Below are 23295 nucleotides of genomic sequence, written 5' to 3' on the forward strand. Positions count from 1 at the left end.
AAAAAAAAAAAAAACTTATGTGATTTAATTTTTATTTCACATGTTCAACATATCATTCATAGCATGCATAATGGGTACATAAAGTCACAAGAGGCTAGAAGACCAGACTCTGTCTGGGCAGAATGGGTGTCTAACACCTTCTTATTCCATAACCTAGCCTCTGAATTTAGGTCTTTGATTAAGTAGATCTAAGCCTTATCTTTATTTTTATTTTTGGGTAGAATGTAATTAGGACAAAAAGCCAAGTAATTTTCAATTTTTCAATTATGTAAATTTTTTTAATTCAATCAATGAAAGGAAACAATTCAGTCATGTATTTATATTTAGTTTTTCTTATTTTTTGTATAAAAAAAAAATAAATGGTGACTCCACGCCAGTTACCCAAAAGAAAGGTGCCCTAAAAAGCACTCCAAAAATCTCTTTTTTTTTAGAGGCCTAATTTTCCCCGGTCTCTCACAACATCATGCATAATGCTAGCACACAGAGTAGGAAAGTAAATGCCTACATCCCTAGAGCATGGCCCAAAATATAGGTATAGGAAAATAAACGAGGGTCGCCATACTCTAGAGATAAGAACGAATGGTACAAAGCATGATATACCTAATACAAACCATCTAAGGGAGAAAGGGAAGAGGAAGGAAAGGGCTTAAAAGAGTATATAACCAAAGGGAAAAGCGAAACCCTAAACCTACTGAACACAGCCGCTCGACTCATGTTGGCAAGCTTGCATCCGCGCCCTTTTTGCTTGCGCCTAAGAGATCGTGCCCTAGCTCCATGTGTGTACATGCAAATGCAAAGACAAGAAGCTAGCAGACGAGCAATGGAAAGAGAGAGATGCATAGATAATAGTAAAAGGGCGCAAAACGAAGAAGCAAGATAGCAATGACAAGCATAGCATGTAGGATGTGAGCAAACATACAAGCAAAGGGGTAGACAAGCAAGATAGCAAACAAAAGGTGGTGTCCATGAGGGACAAATGTAGGTTTGGATCGGATGTCCATAGCCTCATTGTGTTGAGGCATGGACGACACACAAACAAGCAAGACTCGTGCATGAACTTGTAAACAAGCATGTAAGATGCACATAAAGCCAACGTGTGGCACAAAAAAACATGGTAAGCAATCGTTGCACGGGGCAGAAAAGGGGATAGGTGTGCACGAAGCAACCGGCATCATGGCAATGCATTGCAAATGGCTACATCCGAACAAGGCCTCATGAGCATTGAATGTAACCACACAACCACGAACCTGCTAAGGGCGCCAAACATGGCAAAGCCTAGAACAAGAGAGGCTAACACAAGCATAAAACATAGATACAAGTAAGCACAGACATGAAATATGGGTGATCCAAACCCTTTGATATGGGCCAAGGTGTATGGACAATGACAAAGACCATAGGCCCTAGATCAAGTCCGAACCAAAAGGCCAAAACATAAGAAAATGCGATAAAAGGAACAAAAGGGCTGCAATAGCACATGGCATGATAAACAAGTCTAGGTCTAGGCACACAAGCATGGCATGGAGTGCACAAACACATGGAAGATGGCATAAAGCATGCGAAGAACGTAGATCCAAGCACATAAGCATGTGACAACATAGATCTAGGCATATAGGCATAGGAGCATAGAACGTGCATACAAACATGTAGATCTAAGCAAGACATAACCATAGACATGATATCAAGCGTGTGCGCATGAAACCCTAACATCAACATAGAGCAAAAAGGGGAACAAAACATAAAAAAAAACATGGCATAAAACCCTAAGCATGTAGATCTAAACATATGAACATGTGGGAGCATGGATCTAAGCACGAAACATGGCATAAGACATAACAACAAAGAGATTTAAGCTAAAAACACAAATAAAGCAAGAAACATGCTAAAGAAAACAAAAGATCATGTTATTTAAGCAAAAAGAGCAAGATAAATGCTAGAAAAAGATTTAGAAGGTTAGGGGTGTCGATAGTAGCTAGAAAGCTACATCCACACCCCTAAACCCCAAATCCAAGATGTAGAACCAAGAAGAAGAAGATTGGGTATAAAAACAATACCTTGTATTTTTGGTGAAGAAGGAAGAATCAAGAGGCTTTGATGTGGTTTTTGTGTGTGTGTGTGTGTGTTTGGAAGAGAGGAGAAAAGCCCAAAAATCATCCAGGTAGAGAGAAAAAACCCAGAAAAGTTGTCTCCCCAATCTGGGGTGTGCTTGGGGCTATTTATAGCCCCGGGTGTGAATTTCGAGGCAATGGCCCTTAAAGGGCTGCCACTAGCTCTTCAAGGGCCGCCGGCCTCAAAGGCCCTCAAAAAGTGTGGATCTGGGTACCTTTGGAAATATCTTGGCTTCCTATTCTGAAAAGGTGTGGAACCTAAAAATCCAACAGTCAGATCAAAAGTTATGGCTCTCTTTGTGGTGTATCGATTGGTGCGTCATCCCGGTTTTCATGATATCTCAGCCATTCTAACCCCGATTTCAACCCATGAACAGTTGTTGGAATGAGAATTTGATAATATTTGCAATGGCATTGGTTTCAATCCGTTTTGATAGCCAAATGAAAATTAGGGTTTTTGAGCCCACCTCGGGTCGACTTCGGATCAAACTTGGTTAAAGTTGTTAAAAATCTCTAAGAAGCTTGGGTTTGGTGTAAATCTATGAAAAATGTTGTTTTGTGGAAGATTGGACCTCGTTTGACCATTAATTAAACCTAGGGCTGACCAGGGGTGTTTTGGTCATTTTGGCAGAAATAGGCACTTCAGGTGCTCCAGTGCCCGAACAGGTTGCACCATGTTGTTCTAGATGTTCTCATGGCCCCGTAAAGAGAAAATAATATTTTTGGATTTTCGGGGCTCCAGTACACAAATCGAGGGTGGGCGAAATACGGTAACAACATGAACCGAATAGAACCAAAATTGGTAGAATGGACCAACATGGACCAAATATGACCGATGTGGAACAAATAATACTTTTGAATTTTTATCATTTTTATTTTATTTTTAGGGCTCATATTTCTAATTTCTAATGTTTATTTTGTTTGTATTTTTTAATTCAAAACTAAAGAATTTATCCCAGATATAATAAAATCTCATACTTTTCAACCCAAAAATTAAGAAAAGTAAATGAATTTTTGAGCTAAACTTGAAAAGGAAACTTATAAAAGAATCAATTTAAGTCCTAATTTGTCCAAAATGGACCAAAATTGACCGCGTGGACAAAATTGGACCAAATGGGACCAAAGTGGACAGAAGTAGACCTAATTGGACCGAATAGCAATTGTTTAATTTTTAGGGAGAACAAATTTTACATTATATTACAATTACAATTACAAAATAATTATTTTTTTTCCACGCATTGCGTGGGTTTAAGACTAGTTTATATAATAACAGGTGGTATCAACTACATGAAGTTCAACCTCAAGTTGATAAGAGAATACGATGCTAGGATATATGTAGAAGGAAGCAGTGCACAAAGCTTATGAGAAACACATCTAAAGTTATGGTCATTTCGAACAGGGTCTTATATTGTTTTCTTTTGTGAAATAACTAGTTGGATCTATCTTATGCTATTTGTAAATGTATTTTTTGAGCAACATTGTGTGATAATACTCTTCTTGTATTAATCTTTTATCCATAAGACTCCAAACTTGAAAAACTTGTGTGTTTTTAGGTCTATGTACGCTAAAGTAAATACACTCATGTTCATACTAGTTTATCTTCTTGGCAATTGGATAGTTACTAAGTTTCTTTGAACTAAAAGCAAGTTATATTTAGTAAAAATAATTTTGGAATATCACGCCAGGGCGCTGATATTTAGTCGGATCAATATTTTACATTCCTCTCTTTTCTTTTTTCAGTTATGCCCTTCATATATTTCCATTGCCTAGACTTTTGGGCTCTTCTTTTTTTTTCTTTTCTTTTCGACATATTGAAAAAAAATATTATTGATGAAGAGAGCTGTGCAAAGAGTAAAACAGAGGGGTTTATATACAAGTTCTTTTTCTTCTCTTGCTAATTTAATCCAGAATAAAACACTAACAGAATGTGGTTGTTACATAAGCTATTGTACAATTCTTTATCCAGGAAAGCATTAAATCAATTTGATGAAATCCACTATAACCAAACTTCCCCAGAACATTTCAGCACACAAAATTGACTTTCCTCTAAACCCAAATGATACAACTAACCTACAAAATTATCAACACAGAAACATATTTACATGTTGAATATGAATAAAGAAAATCCAAACACCAAAAAGGAACTCCCATAATTAAGTTTCTATATATATATATATATGATTCTAAGTGTTTTTTTTTTTTGAGAAACAACTATGAATCTAAGTTGTTTACTGAAATTATAGTCATTTCTTTTAAAAATCTATCACGCCTTACCAGCCCAATTTCATTATCTGTTAGCATGGTTTCGATCTAACGTAGTATTTCACCACTATGAATCTAAAGTTGTTTTTGGGTTAAACACATTTTGGAAAATAATTTGTGGAACTATGTTTCCCTAAAAGGTGTCATGTTGTGACCCTAATATATATGATTATATATGAAAAGCACATCCTGTTTAATATTTTCATATGGAGAAATGCATGAATATTTGGCATGGAAAAGACAAGCATCTTTGAATTCCTTTGATAATGGATGTAAGGCCCCTAATAAGAAAGGCCCAAGCCCACTGAGAATAGTGATACCTTGTCCTTCAAATCAAGCCCGAACAATAGAATTTTTAAGAGAATGGGTCTTTAACTCAAGTGCAATGTAAAAATAAGTCCAAATCTATGACTGTTGAATCCAAAGTAACAAATTAGTGTATTTAGAACAAAATAATATCCTCCTCGGCCAGTCTGAGGATAAATCTCTTATTAATAAGTTAAGCTCCTGTCCCTTTACAAGGTAATCCTTAATTCTCACTTGTTTCTTTTTTCTTAGAAATTGTTCATCCTATTTTTTGGGGGGTCTCTCTCTTTTATAGTCCCTTCCCTAACATTCTAGCCCTCCGCCTATATGTTTCAGGTGGTCCTTCAGGATACTTGTTCCATCAGAACCCTTCTAGAGGTGGTAAAGAGAGTTGCTAGCTATGATGTTGCTGTTCAGGGGTCATTTCCTCATTAATGTAGCTAATTAGGTTGGTGCAGAGCATTACATGCAGAGGTAGGAGGTGTCTTCTTTAGGAAACTTCCTCCCACCACCCTCGCAGGTTTCGTTTTCTCCTGTTGTTATCCTTTCCCTTATCTTTAGGCTTCAATAGGGTGCCAGTCATCCTCTCTTGCTTTCCTTGGGTGAGCGCAACTTGGAGTTTGCTTATCTTTCTTTGCTTGAATTGGACAACTTAGTCCTTGAGGGGGGGGGGGGGGTTGTTACGTGCTAAGTGCGTTCCTATGTGGGGACTTCGTTTTATCTGTCTTGTGAATGCTCTTGATGCTTCAGTATCCACATTGCTATAATTATTGCAACAAGCGGCTGCTTGTCTCCCTATGTTTTACGATGCGATGGTGATCTAATGGCCCAAATTTCTTAGGATTAATGAGCGGGGAATTTTCTGCCCATTTCCCATCCCTATATAAAGGGGGAGTAGGAGTAAATTTTCCCATTTACACACTGTTGCAATTTTCCTTCGAGGTGGCAGTCCGAGGAGATCTTCTCACAGAGCTCGTAAGTGCCTTTGGCCCTTCACCCATTATTATAAAAGGAACTCATTTTCTTTCTTCCCTTATTATTTTTACCTAATAAGATTACATGAGTAGATTTGCTAAGTTAGTTGATACTCCCGAGGGTATGGCCACCTTTAGGGCCAAGTATAGGATCCCAAAAAACATAGAACTACAACACTACGAGTTAGGAGAGTGGCATGTGAGTAAACCCCCTAAGGCAGTTGTTATCCCTATGATTGCCTTTGTTAAAGGCGGAATGGAGATTCCCATGAGTAAAGTAACTAGGAATTTCCTTATTAATTTCAGGCTTTCCTTTACCTAATGCTCTCACAACCTTTTAAGGTCCTTGGTAGTGTGGATATGCTAAACCAAAAAATGGGGACCAACCTCACCTGCAATGATGTGAACTAGGTTTACAATTGCCAAGGGGGGAAGGAAACGGGTTACTATTTTAAGTGTAGAGTTCCCCCCATTAGATTGATTTCTTGTATTCCCAATTCCAATAAGGGGATGTACAAAGACTTCCTCATCATCTTGGGTGAATGGTACCGGAGGGGTATGGCCACAATCGAGGGAGGCCCCTAAAAATACCTATCCTCAGGGGGCCCTCCAGTCGTCTTTCAACTCTTCACGTTTGGAGAAGGTGGGAAAGCATAGTAGGAGGCAAAATAAGAGCTCATCCCCTAGGAACATGGGAAACAATGCAATGAGTAAAGTTTTGCGTCAAATTTCCAAATCACCCTTTGCACACAGGATTGATAGGGCTAAGCTTCCCCATCGCTTCACTCAACCTACCTTTACTATCTATAATGGAAGGACTAACCCCGTGGAGCATGTAAATCATTTTAACCAAAGAATGGCCATTCACTCAAGGAATGAGGCCTTTATATGTAAAGTGTTTCCTTCCAGCCTTGGGCCTATTGCGATAAGATGGTTCGACAGGCTGAAAGAAGGTTAGATTCAAAGAAAAGCTTCATGATATTGGCTTTCTAAGGAGCAGAAATTGTAAAAGCGCTCCTATTCAGGGCCATATTTATTATGTGTCCACCCCGAGGCAGTGGAGCCCTTATTGGAAAAGTTAAAGGCCTGAGCAACATCCTAAAGCTAGGCAATTAGACTTTGGGCTATCTTGTTCATGCCAGCATCGTATGCAGCTTGCTCAGCCTTCACTTTCTCGATAACCTTACCTTCTAGCTCCTTCAGCTAGAGCTTGATCTACTCTTTTGTCGAGGTTAGCTGGGCTTTGGTCTTCTTTAGTGAGACCCACACATCCTCGGCCTACCTCTCTGCCCTTCCCAAGGCAGCCTCAACGCTCTTATGCTCCCTTTCAGCCTTGGCCAGGTGGAAGAGAGAATCCTTATACTTCTCTACCTCAGCCAAGGCCTTGTCTGAGTTTGCCAGTTTATTTTCAGCCTCTCGGGACTTAGAAAGAGCATGGTCGACCCATTCCTCGGCAACAAAGGATGCCTGTACTGCTTGTAACATAAAGAAGGGGGTACATTAAGACCGTAGCTCAAAGGAATATGAAAGAATTAGATGACTAGTTTGGTTGTAAGAAACAAACCTTAGTGAGATCCCTCTTCAGTGAGAGGAGCACCTCACGTTTCCTCATGTCCTTCAGTTCTTGCATGTCTTGGGGAATGAGCAAAGCTTGCTCAAGACATTCAAAGATTAACCCAGATCAGCCCTTTTGGGCATCCCTCAGAGTTGCCCCAGGTGTGAGAGGGTCCCCTGTGCTAAGCACAAAGGCAGGGTTCCAGATGTTCCCCCTTCAGCTCTTCAGCCTGTTACCCTAATATGTTATTTTTGATTCAACAGCCTTAGATTTGGACTTATTTTTACATTTCACTTAAGTTAAAGACCCACTCTAAAAATATATATTGTTCGGGCTTGATTTGAAGGACAAGGTATCACTATTCTCAATGGGCTTAGGCTCTTCATTTTAGGGTCCTTACAATGGATTTCATGGATTTATGGTATTATTTGAAAATACTAGCTTTATCTTAACTTGTATTATTTGGGAAATTTATGAAAAATATTTTTAACAAGAAATGGTTTTAAGGACTTTGAGAATATTGTTGATATTTGGTTATTGAAATATCTTATGAAACTACTTGGAAGTAAACTATGTATTTTGAATACATTTAACTTGTGAACTTTTGATGTGGGTTTGCCCTTATGCTATGATATTGGTGATTACCCCGTCTTTGTGATGACAAGCCAGGTTAGAGGCTCCCACTTTGCATGACGCGAGTAAATCCTTAAGTGTGTGGGTGAGGCCATTGCCCATAAGGCCAAAAGACTACATGCAAAAGGGGTACTGTGTGACGCGTCATTCCTTGCTTCCCACGAGGGGAGAGGTAAATCCTTGAGTGTTTAGGTTCTGACCTGTCTGTGGCAGTATGTCTTGGTGATATTTCCATCTTTATGGCAGTTTCTCATGTGGCCTTGGATGAGGTTTCTGGTTTTGAAATAGTATTGGATATTTTTCTAGTTGACAATGAATAATATGCATTTTCATAGTTATTTTGGAAAGCTTGGTGCTACATTGTTTATTGTTAATGAAATTGATTTTGCAGAAATTAAATAGAAATTCCCAAATTATCGCATGTTTTGTAAAATGCTCATTATCATGAAACTTGCATTTCTTCCACCCGCATTAATTATCGACTTACTATGCTTTAGCTCATCCCACCTTCTAAGAGTATTCACAGTAAGAAAGCCAAAAAATATATAGCTTTTAGCAACTCAAAACTCTACTAAATCTATTTTAATACTCCACTTTATAATACACCCAGCATCAAAGGTTTTATTTTAATATTCAACACATTAAAATAATATAAACAACACAATAAAATAATATATCTAACACAATAAATAACAATCACAACAATCAACACATTAAAATACTTCCTTCTCGAAAAAAAAAAAAAAAAAATTTTTTTTTTTTTTTTTTTTTTTTAAATCAATTAGCTATACCTATACCTCAAGTATGGAGCTTACTTTATTTGGTAGTGATTGGAGTGCTATGTTAAATTGGGAGACTTTTGCTGTAAATGGTTGGTGCCTCAATCTTACTATGTTCAACGAGGCTGTAATTAATTCTATTGGAGGTTGGGCACTTGAGGTTTGTTAGCCTTAGGCATGGTAGGCCTAGATTAGATGTTAAGGTTGCTTATTCTTGATAAGATTGTGACCTTGTGTAATCCATTTGGAGATTTGTAATATATTCATGTATTATATGGAGGCACATGATTTTTAGTTATTGTTTGTAAATATGTTATAGAGCTCTAACTTGTAATGTGGAGATTTCAGTACGATTATATATTCTTTTCATATGGAAAAGAAAAGAAAATAAAAATCTCCTATAGTTTCTCTCTTGATGGTTATTTTCTCATGCTTTGGACCCTTTTGGGTACGGGGTGTACAAGCTGCATCAAAACTAAGCCCTTTAAATGTTTGATTTGCTTCACCTAGCAAGAGGAAAAATTTATTCATACTGGAAAACAAGTGGATAATAAGACACAGCAACAAGAGCAAACGGAGACTAAGAGAAGGATATGTGACGCTGGGGCCTGAGCAAGACATACAGAAGATGAGCGCATATTACCTTTTCTTATATTAGTTTGAGAATTTGGTTGGTATCCAAAAATGCATAAAAATGAAAAACACATACTTTTATATATATATATATATATATGTATGTATGTATGTATGTATGTATGTATATAGCAAATTATTTGAGACACTAGTTAAGAAATTTTTTTCGTTAGCAGCATATCATTAAAGAGAGAATCATGTAGAGTTTGGTAGAATTAGAAATCACACATTTTATAGAATAACATGTTTTTTTAAAGAAAGAAAGAAAGAAAGATGCTAATTAGAACTAGTTGTATTATATATGCAGGCTTAATGATAAAGTGATTCTATATATGATTCAATTGCTTCCTTAGTACAGAAAGTCAAATCCTAATAGAAGAGCAATGATTTCCAAAATCTAGGTATGTGGCGATGAAAGTAGTCCAGTTTAGCTCATTGTAAATCTAATGTCTCACTTGCATTTGTATGATATCAGGTGGTGTCAACTATATACTTTTCAACCTCAAGTTAGTAAGAGAATATGAGAGGCGCATCTAAAGCTTATGCTTATGCTTATTCTTAACACCATTGTATATGTATCTATCTTATGCTGCATTATATGTGAATTCCAATTTCCAAGAGCACCATTGTGTGATAATATTTTTGTTGTTTTTTCTATGTTCAATCTTTTATCGAAAAATTACAAAATTGAAAAAATTAAATGTGTTTATAAGCTCTATGTGTGAACGTCATATCTTTATCTCCTTATTTGAATGCTAAGTAAATACGCTCATGTTCATGCTAGTTTATCTTCTTTATAATCTTATAGTTATTATCTCCGAACAAGAAACAAGTTATATTTGGTGCAAATCGATCCTTTAGAGTACTAAATTCCCTTCTTTCTTTTTTGGTTGTGCCACCTAGACTCTTAGGCTCTTCTTTTTCCTTTTCTTTTTTTTGGGATAAATTGGAAAAATTTTACTGATGAAGAGAGCTATAGAGAGAGTAAAACAGAAGAATTTACATACAATTCCTTTTTCTTCTTTTGTCAATTTAATCCAGAATAGCAAACCAACAGACTGTGGTTGTAACATAAGCTATAGTAGATTACTTTGTCCAGGAAAGCTTTAAATCATTTTGATGAAGTCATGAAACCCAATAATAGCTAAACTTCCCCAGCACATGAAATATTTCAGCATACAAAATTGACTTTGCACTAAAACCAAACAAGACAGCCAACCTACGAAATTATCATAGCCAATGAATTGTGCATAGAAACATATTTACATGTTGAATATGAATAAAAGAAAATCCAAACACCAAAAAGGGAACTCTTTCACCAATATAAAATTATGTTATTTAGCAAATATTTTCTAAAATTATGTTATTTAGCAAATATTTCCAGTGGCTAGTGCCAAGGAAAGTACATTGCTTGAACCACGGCAAAGAAAATACCACTTTTGTGGTGGTCTAGCCAGTAAGAATGGCTTATAAGCGCATTCACAACAAGGTTGCTAAAAATATATATATTTTAGCAACGTAAAATACAATTATATCTATTTTAACACCACACTTTATAATACACCCAACATCAAAGGTTTTATTTTATCATTCAACACATTAAAATAATATAAACAACACAATAAAAATAATATATCCAACACAATAAACAACAACCACAACCATCAACACATTAAAATACTTTTTTTAACACCCCACATTAAAAAATTAGTTTTTGTTTTGAGATTAAGCTACAATGAGCTGCTATCTCTAGTTGCTCATTGTAGCTCAAACTCAAAATTTATAAAAAAAAATAAATAAAAAAATAAAATAAAAAAAATAAAATAAAAAAGTTTGCCTTCTTTGCTGTAGAATACATTTTTAGTGTATTACCTTATTGAGGATACTCTAAGGGTGTTTTGTACTAGTTTGCCTATCGGTATGACAAATTCCAACCATACCAGTTAGTTTGGTACAATATTGACTCCCCTAAATCTAACACTCCTTGTATATTAATAAATGGGTCAAATTGGTTATGTTTGTGTCAATCCAAGATAACATGTTTGTTAAGCATGATATGTGGGTTGGGAAGACTCGCATTGTGTCAACCAGGTTAATAAATGGGTCGTGTTAGTATTGATATAAGATTATTAAAATAAATCATGTTTGGGTTGACCCATGTAGTTGAATACCCATCACACAACACTACATGAACACAACCCAAATAACACGAATTCCCATAAAAATTGCACATAATTTTCTATGAAGGCTTTAGTGTTACACAGTTACACCCGATACTCTTATTCATATATCAATATTGATAGGAATTTTAACTACAATGCCATTTGGATGATAACCATCAATCCCTAACACATTTAAAAAATAATAATGATTGCAGCGCTAAAACTCTCTAACCAGTAGGTGCACTTCAGTGCGACCATCACTTCTGACTTGGTTTTGAATAAATGAAAGTTATGATACTTAAAATTTTGTCTTTTTGGTTTTGAATAAATGAAAGTTAAAACTTTAAATTTCTTCTTTTCTTACAGAGAATCCAGATGAATAAAGCAAAGAAATGGATGCTGTTTCAGTTATAGTAACCATTGGAGGATACTTTGTGGGCCCAATCAAAAAACATTGTGGCTATCTGATTCACTACAATAGCAATATCAAGGATCTCGAAATTAAAATTCAGAAGTTGCGTGACAAAGGAGATGGGCTGCAATTGGAAATTGGCGCAGTAAAGAGGAACGGACAGGTAATAGCACCTGAGGTTGAGAGGTGGGTAGAAAAGGCACGCAACATCCTTGATGAAGATGCCGAAGCAAATAAGAAGGGCTTAGATGGATGGTGTCCACGTTATTCCTTGAGTAGGAAAGCTAAGAAGAAGACTCTGGAAATTGGTGGGCTTCTAAGTGATGCAGCCCCATTTGTTACTAAAGTGTCCTATCCTCCTCCGTTGGGAATAGGATTTTCATCCATAGAAGGTATTATGGATTTTGAGTCAAGAACAAAAATGAGGAAAGAAGTTTTAAAGGCTCTAAGAGCTGACAAGATCAATATGATTGCCATATGCGGTATGGGGGGGATAGGAAAAACAACAATGGCAAAAGTGGTAGCAAAAAGAGCAAAAGATGATAAGTTATTTGATGAAGTTGTGATGGCAGTGGTGTCCCAGAGTACAGACTTGAGCAAGATTCAAGGTCAAATTGCGGATATGCTAGGTCTGGAACTTAAAAGGGAGAGTGAAGGTGGAAGAGCAGAGCAACTATATTCAAGACTAAAGGATATTAAGAGTGTTTTTGTAATATTAGATGATGTTTGGGATGCACTTGATTTAGATCTTGTAGGAATTCCTTTTGGAGGTCAACACAATAGATGCAAAATCTTGTTGACATCACGAAGTGAAGAAGCCTGCACTCAGATGAAAGCTCAAAATATTTTTCCAATCAAAGTCTTACCTGATGAAGAAGCATGGAATCTTTTCAAGGGGATGGTAGGTAATTGTATCAATACTCCCGGTCTACATCCAATAGCAAAAGAGGTTGCAAAGGAATGTGGAGGTCTACCTGTTGCTATTGTAACTGTTGGAAGAGCCCTAGAAAACAAAAGTGAATTTGAGTGGAGTGCTGCACTTCAACAGGTTAAAAATGCTATCCCAAAAAATATTCCCGGTCTTGATTCAAAGGTGTATTCTAGCATAGAGCTTAGTTATAGTTACTTAATGTTAGAAATACTGAATCGTAGTATTGTATTTCATAATCAAGAAATATACATGTGATGCCTTTATATAGGAGGCATATGTGTGCGGTACAAGTAAGCACATGTGTGCGGTACAAGTAAAGTGTAGTACAAGTACAAGTGTGCTATACAAGTAAACTAGCTGGGCCTAAAGCCCATAACATAATATACATTAACAGCCCCCCTCAAACTCAAGGTGGTTGTGAGACCAGCTTGAGGTTGTCAACCAAATCACGAGTACGTCCCTTAGGAAGTGCCTTGGTGAAGATATCTGCAAGTTGATCTTTGGAAGAGACAGAGAAAAGCTTGAGAGTACCATGGACAAGATGAGAACGGATAAAATGACAATCAATCTCAATGTGTTTAGTCCGTTCATGGAAGATGTCATTGTGAGCAATATGAATGGCACTCTGGTTGTCACAATAAAGGGGAGTAGCAAAGGATGTGGACACACCCAAATCCTTAAGAAGCCATCGTAACCAAAGGAGCTCAGATGTGGTGTCAGCAAGAGCACAATATTCTGCTTCAGTACTGGAGCGGGCCACGAAAGTTTGTTTCTTACTTCGCCAAGAAATCAAAGAAGAACTAAGGAGAAAGCAATAACCTGTAGTGGACCTGCGATTAGTGGGATCTCCTACCCAATCAGCATTAGAGAATGCACGGAGTACAAGAGGAGACTGAGCTGAGTAGAAAAGGCCATGGAAGAGAGTGCCCTTCAGGTATCGTAGAATGCGCAGAACAGCAGCATAGTGAGTCGATCGTGGAGCAGACAGGTACTGGCTCACCTGATGAACAGCATAAGAAATGTCTAGATGAGTAACTGTGAGATAAACTAGGCTGCCAACCAATTGTCTGTAAAGAGAGGGATTAGACAATGGTTTTCCCCTCGAGGGTGTCAAATGCGCATTAAGTTCAACTGGAGTGTCAGCAGTCTTGCTGTTAGCGAGTCCAACTCGAGATAAAAGGTCAAATGCATACTTGGCTTGAGTAATATAAAGACCATCTGTGGAACGAGTGATCTCAAGACCCAAGAAATAGCTGAGATGTCCAAGGTCTTTCATCTCAAATTGCTGACTAAGAAAATCCTTGAGTTCTTGAATGCCACTGAGGTCATTACCAGTTATGATCATATCATCCACATATAAGAGAAGTAAAATGGTGTCTTTATCATTGCGGCGAAGAAATAAGGCAGAATCATAAGGACTGGCAGTGTAACCCAAGCGAAAGATGGTGGAGCTAAACTTGGCAAACCAAGCTCGTGGAGCTTGTTTAAGGCCATAAAGTGTACGTCGAAGGCGACAAACCTTGTTTGTTTCAACAGAAAGACCAGGAGGAGGTTGCATATAGACTTCTTCATGCAGATCCCCATTAAGGAATGCATTTTTAACATCCATCTGAAAAAGGTCCCATTTACTAGCAGCGGCAACAGCTAAGAGGGCACAAACAGAGGAGATACGGGCAACTGGAGCAAAAGTCTCTTCATAATCAATCCCATACTCCTGTGTAAAACCTTTTGCAACAAGACGAGCCTTGTAGCACTCGATGGACCCATCAGAGCGAGTCTTGATCTTATAGATCCACTTACAACCAACCACAAACTGACTAGGAGGGAGAGTAACCAGATCCCAAGTATGGTTTTTGGTTAATGCATCAATTTCCTCTTTCATTGCAATCTGCCATAAAGGGTCAGTAGAGGCCTCACGATAGGTTTGAGGCTCATGGAGTGTAGCAAGGGCAGTGTAACAATGATAGTCAAGTAAATGTGCAGGAATGGATCTTACCCGGGTTGAGTGGCGAGGTGGAATGTCTTGTGGAGGATCTTCAGGCGGAGCAGGAGCAGGGGACCTGGGCTCAAGGTGGGGTAGCTCGTCATTAACCTGTTCATCTACAACCTGTCTAGGAGAATCATCAAAAATATCTAGAGATAGAATAGAGAAGTCCAAAGGAGGATCAAGAGTATCTGTAGAAGGAACAGGAGACTCATCTGGAAAGATTTCTAAAACAGAAGAGTTAGTAAGGGAAGAACGAAAATGAGAGAGTTCAACAAACAAGCGGTGTTCCCAAAAGACAACATGACGGGAAACACGAAGACGATGAGAGATAGGATCATAGCACCGATACCCTTTTTAAGTTTCACCATAACCAAGGAAACAACAAAGTCTAGATCGAGGCTCAAGTTTGTTGTGCTCATAAGGCTGAAGAAGAACGAAACAAGCAGATCCAAAAGAGCGAAGGTAATGATAGTCAGGGGGTAACCCAAAAAGGCGCTCATACGGAGTCTGATTATGGATGACAGTGTTTGGGATGCGATTAATGGCATGAACAGCATGAAGAGCAGCTTCACCCCAAAATGGGGCAGGAACTTTGGCAGAAAGAAGAAGAGCACGGACAGTGTCAAGAATATGGCGAAGTTTTCTTTCGGCTCGACCATTTTGTTGAGAGGTGCCTGGACAGGTTAGATGATGTACAGTGCCATAGGAATGTAACAGAGCTTGAAAAGCATATTGAGTATATTCAAGAGCATTATCAGAACGAAAAGTTTTGATATGTTTGGAAAATTGTGTTTCAACCATTTTTGCAAAGTTACTGTATATTGGTAAGATTTCAGAACGAGATTTCATAGGAAAGATCCAACTATAACGAGAATAATCATCAATAAAAACAACAAAATAACGAGATCCACCAATACTAGTAACAGGAGAAGGTCCCCAAACATCAGAATGAATTAACTCAAAGATACTATTAGATATAGATTCACTATTATTGAAAGGTAAAGCTGGCTGTTTTCCTAACTGGCATGAAGTACAATCAAAATTGTCTTTGGACACAGAACCCAACAGACCCTTAGAAGCTAACTGTTATACCCGAGTAGATGAGGCATGACCAAGACGAGAATGCCAAAGTGCGAGAGAAGGTAAGGAAGAAACTGCAGCAACTGCAGCAGCAACAGAGACAGGAGCAACATGTGGAAGATGAAGATTGTCTACGGGAAACATACGCCCAACCCTAGGACCGGTCCCAAGCTCTTGCCCCGTCCTCGGATCCTGCACAATACACCCAGAATAGTCAAAAATAAGACGATATCCTAGTTCAGCTAATTGTCCCACAGAGCACAAATTATAGGATAGGTCAGGTACATGGAAGACCCTAGGAACAGAGAGGTTAGAGGTTGAAACAAAACCTAGACTATTCCCATGCATGGTGGAACCATCAGCTATATGAATATTAAGAGGATGTAGTGCAGGGTCAAGTTTGGAGAATAAGGATGAGTGAGGTGTCATGTGATTGCAACAGGCAGAATCAAAAAACCAAGTTTGAGACTTACCAGGCAGAACTGAGAGAGCAGTGGAAAGAGATGCATTACCAGCCATACGAACAGCCTGAGCTATGATCTTCTGTAGTTCAGTGGGTGAGAGGTTGATAGTGGATCCAGAAGACTGGGACTCAGCTGAAGTGGAAGGCATCGGCGGAGTAGGCTCAGTATTAGCAACAATAGCAGTAGATTTGTTGCGACGGTAACAAGTCTTAATGGTGTGGCCAGGACGCTTGCAATAATTGCAGAACTTCTTGTTGGTCTACTTGCGACGATTGCTAGAGCCAGAAGAATCACCTGATTGCTGAGGTTGCTCAATAGAAGGAGTAATAGCCAAAACATTGAACTTATTCTGGGCTTGAAGGGTTGCAAGCCGAGCTTCTTCTCTAACCAACTCGTTTACAACAGTGTCAAGAGAGGGAGGAGGACTGCGATTAAGAAGCTGACCTCGGATGGACTCAAAGTCCTTGTGAAGTGACATCAGGAACTCATAGAGACGAAATTCATCTCTAACTGTAGCATATTGCTGAGCATCTTGTGAGCATGCCCAAATTGGATCAGAAAGGTCAATTTGGTCCCAAATGAAGCGAAGCTGATCATAGTAGTCATTGATGGATTGCCCTGGTTCTTGTCGAAGTTGATGCAATTCAACTACCAACTGATATTTCATGGATCCGTGAGTAGTGGAGTACCTTTTGGCCAACATATCCCATACTGATTTTGCATCATCAAAGCTGCCCAACAGATTGGAGATGGAGGGAATGGAAGTGTTTCGAATCCATGTGAGGATCATATGGTTATGACTATCCCATTCAATCATGCGACCAAGGAAGGCAGCATCTTCTTCACTTGCTCCCTTGACAGGAATGGTAATTGAACCAATACAGTAATGCCAGAGTATGCGACCCTTAAGAAAACTGCGCATAGCTTGAGACCAAGATAAGTAATTCTTGTTCCCCTCCAATACAGTATTGATGGGGCGAGGAAGAAAAACATCCTTTTTATCCATTTAGAAACACAATATGCAAAAATAGACTGCAAAAATAAAATCTACGCGAAAAACTGAGTAAGGAGAACCTGAACTGCAAAAGTTAACTCTGGCAAAAAGTCAACGGTCAAAGTCAACGTGGTCAACAGTCTGGAACGATGACGTAAGCAAGCTGACGTGTGCTGACGTAAGCACTGATGACGTCACTAGGGCTGACGTGGCAATATGATGACATCAACAGACCGTAGAGGAGTGTGTCCGGCGCGTGTCCAGCGCGTGGAGGCGAGTGTCCAGCGCGTGGAAGCGCGTGGAGGCACGTGGGGGCGCGTGAAGGATCTTGGCGGCGCGTGGCAGGGACGCCGAGAATTGTAGTGGCGCGTGGGGGCGCGTGTCTGGTCTGATGACGATGAAATTTCACAAAAAAGTAGATCGGAGATATTTCTTTCCGATGGTACAATCTGTGGTCTGATCGAAGAGGCGGAAGCGATGGTGGCGGCAAGGCAGTGGTCTTTGATGTACTGAAGTCGCGGTGGGGGCAGTGGTGCTGCTCACAACAACGGCTGCAGATGACACCCAAGAAGACAAGACTGCTTAAGAGCGACTCACCAAAGGATTAGAGCAGTAGCTCTGATACCATGTTAGAAATGCTGAATCGTAGTATTGTATTTCATAATCAAGAAATATACATGTGATGCCTTTATATAGGAGGCATATGTGTGCGGTACAAGTAAAGTGTAGTACAAGTACAAGTATGCTATACAAGTAAACTAGCTGGGCCTAAAGCCCATAACATAATATACATTAACACTTAAAAAGTGATGAAGCAAAGTCATGCTTTTTGCTATGCTGTTTATTTGCAGAAGATAGTAATATTCCCATTGAATTTTTAGTGAGGTATGGGGTAGGACAAAGGTTGTTTGCAAAGATTGATAATGTGGCAGATGCAAGAAATAGAGTACATGCAATAGTTAAGAATCTCAGAAGATCATTTCTACTGTTAGATAGTGAGGAAGGAGAAGAACATGTCAAAATGCATGATGTTGTACGGGATGTTGCAATATCAATTGCAGAAAATAAAGGTTTTCTGGTTCGATGTAATGAAACAATGGAAGAATGGCCAGAAAAAGATTCTTGCGAGCATTCTACTGCAATTTCGCTTGTATCCAAAGAATTAAAAAGGCATCCCGATGGCTTGGAGTGTCCTAAACTTGAGCTTTTGCAGCTATCATGTGACAAAGGCACTTTGCAGATGCTCCCACCCAATCTCTTTACAGGGATGAATGGTTTAAAGGTTTTGTCTCTGATAAATATGTCCTTTCCATCACTACCACAATCAATCAATGTCCTTCAAAACCTTCGGACCCTGCAATTTGTTAGTTGTAAGATAAGAGATGTGTCAGCAATTGGAGAACTTAGGAAACTAGAAATTCTTAGCTTTATTGGATCTAAAATCAAGGAGCTGCCAGGAGAAATGAGAAATCTTAGTTATCTAAAGTTGTTAGAATTGACAGAATGCAGTGATCTTGAGCGAATTCCACCTGATCTTCTCACCTAGAAGAGTTGTACATGTTCGGAGTAGATGTGAAGTGGAAACCTATGGAAGAGGAAGAAGAGAAAAAGGAGCAAATGCAAGCCTTACTGAACTCATGTCTTTGTCCTATTTGGTGGCTTTAAAAATTCAAATACCAAATATTAAGGTCTTGCCAAAAGACTTGCCTTCAAAAATGAAACATAAAATTTCAAATATTTGCAGGTAATAATGTGAAATTGATGAGCATAATTTCAAGGAATATATGATTATTTAATTAAAAGTAGTTTGGGACTTGCAAGTTGTGACTTAAGTGATATTGCGGAGAGTCGGATGCTTCTTCAACTTTTCAAGAAATCTGAAATTTTAAAGTTGAAAGAAATAAAGATTTAAAAAACATTGTGTATGAGTAGACAAAGAGGGTTTTCAATGCTTGAGGGTTCTAGAAGTTGGTGGAAGTGATGATGTAGAATATGTAATGGATGCAACATCAGATCAGAATCCTCGTGCTGCCTTCCCTATCCTGGAGTCACTGAAAGTGTTTCGACTAAATAATTTAAAAGAGATATATATGGCCAATTCCCAAGAGATCCTTTAACAGTGCTTGTTTTGGCAACCTCAAATATCTTTGTCTAGAAAAGTGCCAACATTTGAAAAATGTATTTTCATTGTCCATAGCGAGAGGTTTGGTTCAACTCCAAAAGTTAGAAATAGATGAATGTGATGACATGGAAGGATGTTTTCACAAGGAAGGAGAAGATGAGAAGGCACTAAATGATAACATCATGTTTCCGCAATTAACGTCTATAGAGCTGGACTCTCCACCAAGACTCATTGGCTTTTGTACAAGCGTGGGTCCCGTTAGCTTGTCCAACCATCCTTGAATCGAGAGGTATAGTTAAACTATTCAAAAGCTCATTGTTTTATGTTTATCAATTTTTTAACATTTCGTTCTGGTCTGAATTTGATGCTAACAAAACTGAAAAAGTTGAACGCTAATGCTAATAATAATTTAATGGATTATCAGGTCGGAAGGATCAGCACTGATGAAGTGACCAATCTTGAAAAGCATAAGATGACAGACATTCAACAACATACTAGCCCCTTTCCAGAATCAACTCTCTCATAAACTCTTCTTATCCAACACCATCTTGTGGCCACCGAATTTAAAATATCTTGAATTGAGGAAAGCTGATTCACAAGAAGTGGTATTTGATCTTAAAGGACTAAACATCAACGATAACCACCAGAGGATCATTGTACTTGCTCAATTGAAAACTTTAGAGGTAAAAGATTTATATAAGTTGACATACGTGTGGAAGAATGTTCCAATAGGAATTCAAGGCTTTCAAAAACTAACATCCATTGAAGTAAGTAAATGTCATCGTCTAAAAGATATTTATTCCCAACTTCTATTGCAAAACTGCTTGTGGAACTTCAAAGCATTGAGAAGAAGAGGCAACGGTATCATCCTTTTCCCTAGAGTTGGCTCCTTGAAACTACAAGAGCTGCCAAATATGATGAGTCTCTGTATCAAAACTTATTCTTTTGAATGGTCATCCATTAAGGAGATTTATTTGCATCGTTCTCCCAAATTGAAACAATTGGTTCAGAAATTCAGAGCCAAGAAAGTCGAGAAAATCAATAGGGAACTGTATTCAAGACCCAATGAGCATGAACTTCGGTCCCTGGACCTCAGGGACGAATTAGGATTCATACTTGAGGGGCCAAAGCTTAAAACCAAAAAAAAAACTTATGAAAAAAAAACTAATATCTATTTCATATTCAACAAAATACTGCATACAAAATAAGTTTTCTTAACTTCATATATAAAATATCAATAAAGTATAACATACAAATAAGTGTTCTTATTTGTCCGCGATTTTGTTTAGTACATATTTATTTTTTTTTTGTTTTTTGTAATTAAAGGGCATGAATTATTTATTTATTTCTTGTAAGTCAATATCTAAATATTTTAATGAGGAGAGACAAATATATATATATATAATAGCAAATTTTAATTTTTTTATACTAATTTTTTTTTTTGGAGGGGGCAATGGCCCCCTCTGCCCAACTGGTCCGTCCCTACCCCTGGTTTTCTCTGGCGATGCCTTGAGTGTGTACCACGTCACAAAAATTATGATTTGATGGCTGTGTCAGACCAAGGCACCACCAATAAATCCCAAAGAAGCTACTCTGTGAAGAAAGAGGTACGTACAAGTTCTAGATTTATGCACTTATCCCGATGAACTATGGTCACCAACTATCATATAGATATCCAATCAATCAATTGCTGGCCATAACCTTAATGCATTTAACACAGTCAGATAAAAAAAAGCATTGATTGCTTTTCTATTTATTAGTCACCACTGATCTGTTTATACTTTATACCATCTTTTTCTATTAAAAAAAAAATACAAATAATAATGAAAAGAAATTATCATTTTACTTGTTTATCAGTACTTGATTTTTGGTAGGGACTTTGAGTAAGCGAAGGATCCAAAAGTTAGTAATAGCGACAAATCCTCAGAGATATGGTCGTTTTTTCCATCTCATATAATTGAGTGCCTAAAGAATCTAGAATCGATTGAATTGATTAATGTCCCTTCACTGGAAGTTTTATTTCAACTTGAGGAACTAAATGTTGAGGAAAATCAATGGCACCAGTACTTGATCAGTTAAGGAAATTGATTCTATATGGGTTAGATAATTTGATGCACATATGGAAGAAGGGTCGGAAAGGATCTTGGGCTTTGGGAACTTGAGATTGTTATATGTATGGAGATGTAACAATCCGACATATTTGTTCTCACCATCATAGCAAAATTGCTTGTGATGTTAGAGGAAATTAAAGTTGGTTACTGTGAAAAGATTGAAGAAATCCTTACAAGAGCAGGGGAGAAGAGGAAAAAAAGGACGTTTTGTTCTACAAAGTGAACTCAATCGCACTTCATAAATTACCAAATCTGAAGTGTTTTTGCTCTGAAACTAATGCTTTAGAGTGGCCATTGCTAAAGGAAATAAGGGTAATTCAATGTCCTAGTTTAAGCACGTTTATTCCATCTAATCTAAATACACCTAAGCTAGAGGGAGTATACAATAGTTATTGGGAAGGAGAAGAAACATGTCATTGGGAGGGAGCCTGAATGCCCCCATAGAAAACATTTCAAAGGAAAGGTATGGCAAATTCTCATCACAAATATCTCACTAATGGGTGAATTTTAACTCTTTTGTATAAACCATCGCACCATATAATTTGCAAATACTTTAAGCTTTTATGACTTAGTATAAAAATTAGACCCACAATTTACATATATTAAAAAAAAAATGTCTTGACAAACAATAATATTTTCCTTATGATTAGATATAGTAGCAACAAATATTTTTCCAATAGCAAATATTATTTCCTTGTATTTTGTGGGATTTATTTGTAATGGGTTTAGTACTAAGTTGGTGAAGCTTGCTCAAGAAAATTGATTTCCGACTGGCTCAAGACTGCAACACCCGCAAAAGGCCATGTGAGGAGCACACGAGGAAGTTCAATAGTTGGTATGTTTCATNTCTATCGAGTTTATCTCACCTAGAAGAGTTGTACATGTTCGGAGTAGATGTGAAGTGGAAACCTATGGAAGAGGAAGAAGAGAAAAAGGGAGCAAATGCAAGCCTTACTGAACTCATGTCTTTGTCCTATTTGGTGGCTTTAAAAATTCAAATACCAAATATTAAGGTCTTGCCAAAAGACTTGCCCTTCAAAAATGAAACAATAAAATTTCAAATATTTGCAGGTAATAATGTGAAAATTGATTTTGTTCAATATACATTCCACTGCAAACGTTGAATGGAGTGCGAATTCTCTCAAGGCGAAAAGTCCAGCGAAGAAGATGCGGAACTCCATCGGAGCACGAAGAAGGCTAAAGATGCGACGGGGGCCTCGGAATTTGGCTCCCCCCTTCCTACAGGGACAAGCTCGTCGGTGAGATGCCCGGCGCCTTTGCTTAGGCGTTCAATCTTGACAGTAACGAGGTGGATATGTCCACACCTGCGGTGGGTATGGGTGAGCTGGAGAACGGTATGGTGGCGGTCAATCTGACACCGGACATGAGAAGGTCCATTAGGGCAAGATGGAATCACGCCTTGATTGTTAAGGTCTATGGACGGACTGTGGGTTTCCACTTCCTTCGCTCAAAGATTATGGGTTTATGGAAGCCAGCGGGGCGGCTCGATTGTGTCGATCTTGGGCGAGATTTCTTCCTTATTAAGTTTGGGCTGGTGGAGGATTTTGAGAATGTCATTAAGGGAGGGCCGTGGTTCATTAGAGGTCATTTTTTGACGATTAGAGCTTGGGAGCCGAATTTCAAACCAGCCAATGCTGTGTGCAGTTTGGTTGCGGTTTGGGTAAGGCTACCGGAGCTGCCTTTTGAGTACTATGATCCTGGGGTGCTTAAAGAGATTGGCAATGCCATTGGTCCAGTCCTAAGGGTGGATTCAAATACCGCGTC

General features: G+C 38.3%; 1 pseudogene; it reads left to right on the forward strand.

Moving 5' to 3' along the window:
* The first annotated feature begins 11801 nt into the window (after positions 1-11801).
* On the forward strand, positions 11802-21942 carry LOC136070832 (disease resistance protein At4g27190-like; annotated as a pseudogene).
* Positions 21943-23295: the final 1353 nt, after the last annotated feature.

This window comes from Quercus suber, unplaced genomic scaffold (assembly GCF_002906115.3).
Source record: "Quercus suber isolate HL8 unplaced genomic scaffold, Cork oak 2.0 scaffold_263, whole genome shotgun sequence".
In the NCBI taxonomy this organism is placed as follows: domain Eukaryota; kingdom Viridiplantae; phylum Streptophyta; class Magnoliopsida; order Fagales; family Fagaceae; genus Quercus; species Quercus suber.